The sequence below is a fragment of the Hesperophylax consimilis genome, chromosome 14 (assembly GCF_061612785.1).
Source record: "Hesperophylax consimilis isolate HC1 chromosome 14, BYU_Hcon_1.0, whole genome shotgun sequence".
NCBI classification, from domain to species: Eukaryota; Metazoa; Arthropoda; class Insecta; order Trichoptera; family Limnephilidae; genus Hesperophylax; species Hesperophylax consimilis.
The window spans coordinates 21,618,308-21,623,040 of NC_142849.1; the positions used below are offsets into that span (position 1 = coordinate 21,618,308).

The 4,733-nt window shown below is 33.0% G+C and overlaps 1 long non-coding RNA gene across 1 annotated transcript; it reads right to left on the reverse strand.

The window, feature by feature from the left end:
• Positions 1-1,224: 1,224 nt before the first annotated feature.
• LOC149418051 (uncharacterized) lies at positions 1,225-2,418 on the reverse strand. The gene is made up of 3 exons (XR_016303125.1): positions 1,741-2,418; positions 1,562-1,640; positions 1,225-1,479 (listed from the first exon to the last, which is right to left on the reverse strand). It is a non-coding gene; the product is annotated as an uncharacterized LOC149418051 (long non-coding RNA).
• Positions 2,419-4,733: the final 2,315 nt, after the last annotated feature.

Consider the following 4,733-nt stretch of genomic DNA (forward strand, 5'->3'; position numbering starts at 1 on the left):
GTAATCACTCAATGCACTTGCCAGTATTCTGTTCCGATTTTGGTAATTGCAACCATCGGAAATAAGGATGACATTCTTATACTGTAGGGGTAAGCTCTCCAGGTAGTTGATTATACAACTTGTGAATTCATTCGCGGTCACACCTCCATCTGCTTCATGCCACGTGTAGAGAGTGACATCTGCATTGTTTAGGACGTATAATGTGAAGTTGTGGAGTTGAAGTTTCTGCTTGTAGTATACAGCAGACGCTAGTAATTTGGGACATAACAGTACACTCTGCAAGTCCATAGTGACAACTAATGTAGTCTCACTGGCAGATTCTTTTGCTGCATTCTTAGCAATTTTCGCTTGATCCTTGCGTATAATATGCTGCTCATAAACTTCTCCTCCAATAGTACCGCATTTAAAACCCACACAAATATCACATTGATCTTTGCGTGGGTGGTGAATGGAAACCTTTTCAGCTTTTAAAACGTCACTGAATAAGTTTCTGTTGACTTTTGGCACATTATTTTCAGTGCACCAAATACTGAAGACTGAAAACATGTGTTGCTTCGATAAAAAGAACGATTCCACATATCGTCTGATCTGCAGTAGTGACTCGGAACAACTGGCAGAAGATTAAGCCATTTTTTAATACTATCCACTGCTTTAGTATGCTTGGCAACTTTTTTACTTACAGTGTTAGGGGATACGTTATCCTCGTCATTGACAACTTGATTATGATAGCTCCACCTCCTGAAAGTGCTTTTTGTAATGCTCAACGTATTCATAAACATTTTGTGACACACCTTATATTTATCCCCGTCCTTGGTAAACAGATATACATCACGTCCTTGTGTCTTTTTCGTGCAATCTGCGCTTTCACGACGACGCTGTCTTATAGCACGTACTGCTACAAAGCCCAGGAAATAAGCTCTCTTCTCCGACCAAGTTTTCAATTTCCAAAAACTGTTGAATGTGTGCAGGCGATCCTCTTCCGTTATTTTATGACAATGAAAAGAATTTTTAAGTGCAAATTTGGGTTGTTCGTGTTCACATCTTATTCCCATAGACTTTGCTGACTTCAATTGGCTTTGCTCATATTTCCCGCAATGCTTTTTATATCCGACATACTCTTTGCCCAAGACTCTACATCTCTTATTTTTTTTAATCTTCTGAACAAGTGAATCAGAATCTAATGGTAAAGAAACATTTGTATTATCATTTTCTAGGATCCACTCTCCAGTTAATTCACACAGACTTTTGTCTCCAGAGATAACATCGTTCCGTGTGGAGCCAATGTTATTCGACAGGTTTGGAATAAATTCTCCAGTCACAGGACATAACATCATGTTGTCATACATTTGATTGACTGGTTCAAGATCTTCAACATCCATTTGATTGACTGGTTCAAGATCTCCAACATCCATAACCTCTGATACAGAACTACGTATCGTACTTAAACGTACAATCTCCCTCGTGCGGTTTCGGTACATTCTGGAACAAAATCAAAATTAAATACATAATTCAACATCTTTCCTGCTACAGTACTAGTACAGTAATAAAAATATGAACTCACATAAAAATTTTTGAACTTGTCAGCAAACAACAGTGATTTCTCTACACGTTTCTCTTATTATAGTCAAAGATATATTTATCTGTAAAAGAAGATACACAGATTGAAATATACATTACATAGTACGCACAAATATGACAACAATATAGTAAAATATAGTTAAAAGACAGACAAATACTTACAGATGCCAGTCAGATGATAATGACATGTAATGCTTAGAATAATCATGTATTTCTCTTATTTTTGAGTTAAATTTTAGTATTAAACTTTCCCTGAAACATAAAAACAAAATAACTTTAATATTTTTCCACATTGTGTCAAAATTCGAAGTTTATCACAACACTGGACTCAAATTATTGACGCTTCAAAGGGCAGCCATTTTTCATAAATCCTCGGATGACATTTTGTTACTGTTTTTAGGAAAATACGTGAAATTTATAAAATAAAACATAATAACTTACCGCTACTTTATAAACCAAATGGCCACGAACCGTCAAACAATAATATTATGTCGGATTTATTTATTTATTCACTTCAAAAACAGCTAGAGCGTGTACAAGGTAGAAAATATGCGGGAACAACTTGACAACTGTCAGTGTAATCATAGATGTAGAATATGAACAATGTGACCATAGATGCGGAAAAAAGCGCACATTTAATATGAACCATGTAAAATAAGTTCACATGGTTCTTATTGAGATGCAAAATTTTGACTGCCTGCACATGATTCGTTTTCTATCTCCATAAATATTGGTTATTAGGACATGGTTCATATTGTAGAAGGTGGAGAAAAAAAAACTAAAAAAAACTGTATATTTAGTTCATTTTCGTCAAAAACGTTACATTGTTCATATTATGTATGCACCGACGATATTATGTAATAATATGTAATAATTTATGTAATAATATGTAAGAATAAAATTTATCAGATAAATAAATCTCATTTTATCTATATGTATACATATTATTTAATTAACGAAAATATATTTTTAATTGAATTTTCTGTTATTTCCCTACGAATGAAATCCAATATTAATGCAATGATTTATTTTTTCTGAGACATAATAATTTATTGTAATTCTACATTGCAGAGTTATAGTTTATTCTAGTTTAAGCAATTATTATTGAATTATTATGATAGTAAGAAATGGTGGGGTTCTTACAATGATTCGTATCCTGAATATGAAAGCAATATCTCGATATTTAATAAAGATTAAAAAAATATATTTATATCTGTAAATCGTGTTTTTATATTGAAAATCAAGTTCTGTGTATTTATTTTCTTTTTTTTATGATTGCATTCATTGATGATTACTTCATATTCATATTATCATATATAATAAAGTATTTATATTATTAATAAATATTGGTTGTGAACTCCTCTTCAAAAATTCTTGAAATAATATTACATCTAGAAATGCCCTCCACGTAGGTTAATGGAAACCGATGTGGCCACTGACTTAATGATGTTTCAGTTCTAGCCTGTTTGGCACGCGCTCTGTCTCTTACACTACCTGATATTGTATTAAGTATGTTGCCATTGCACAAACAAAAAATTTCAGTTAAAATGATGGCAGTAGGAGAAATTCAAATAGGTAAGCTTTTACATTTTATTCTTAACCCTTAGGAACTTTCATCACATTTGTTCAGTTTGCAATGTTTTCTGTGTATTTCAAGTGCGCCAAATACGTCTTATTTTTTTTAATTTTCCGTAAAAACAAATACTGTCTTGGAAACTAGATAGAATTATATTTTCGGTGTATGCATTTAAAATAAACATTACTATTTCTAAATAATAAAATTTTAATATCAAACGTGAAAAATATTGTCAAAAACGCAAACCACATTTTTACTCCAATCGTAGAAAAATTAAGAGAACTCGATATTTCAAAAACACGTTTTTTTGCTTGGAAAATTTGTAAGAAAACTGTGTCTTCATTTTCATCTCGTTAATATAATAAAAAATAAGAAATAATTATTAAAATTAAACCGATTGTTACGATATCGGCGCGATATATGAATTATTCATTTTGGCTATTCTTAGGATTTTATGGATTGATTCAATTTAGAATATTTGAAACAAACAGGAAAAAAATATTATTTTTCTTTCTAACATAAAATAAATTATGTATTTCCGCATGAAATAAAATCTGCACGGTCGGTCATATATGACCCTCAAAAGCTGGAGGGGTTAATCTGGAAACGGGTGTTTTTATTCACTAAAACAAATATAAAAACTGTATTAACCTACACGTTAAGAACGTAATTAATATCTTTATTATAAGGGACCAATCTTGCATTTTTAATATCATCGGTTTGGGTTTTGGGAGCTTAGTGGGACGTGACTTGCGAATGTGGTGGCACAATTAAGCGAGCGTCCCCGTCCCTGAAACGTTTTGCATATCTGTATGCAGATGTTCATCTAATAATATACGAACGTAACATTACACTGTATATGGTCGTGCAATTAACATAAACACTCATTATGCAATATACGCGTGTTGTGATAACCACCCAGTAAACAGGCAGGTCGAATACATTGGGGGTTTCATCATAATATGGTGACCTCTGAGGGCAAGTGGTAATGCTGTGGTATTCTAACCGATGTCAACAAACATCAATTTGGTTATTGGAATGTGTCTTAATTACAATATTTTTTTTTTTTCAATTTTCGACCCAGTTTCAACGCCATCTCTTGTGCCGGCTAATAGCCAATTCAAAGGAAAAAATGGTTTGACAGAGGATTGAACTGGCTCTTAAGCTGATGTGAACTAAAGACCGGGGAATGAACCTTCCTCCCGAAGGATTGGAGTAAACCTTGCGAAAGACTGCAGCGATTGGGCAGGACCGACGTTAATTTCGTATATTAACTGCTGTTATGTCGTCCAAGTTCAGAAAAACGCGTTTATATCACTATGTGTATGCGTGATTGCCACAAAACTTAATAGAATGCATTTTCATTGACAAATAGTCTACTTTCAGTTTTATCGGATGTCGGGAAGTGAGTTAATTTGCGATTCCAGGATTTGTATTCATTAATTCACGAAAACATAGACGACGTATTTAAAAAGACAAATATTCAATGTTAAATTTATCATCTTCTTCGTTAAATTATTGTGTGAGAAATATAAAAGCAGGTCGGGAAGCCCAAAGGATTGAAAGCAAATGACTTGTG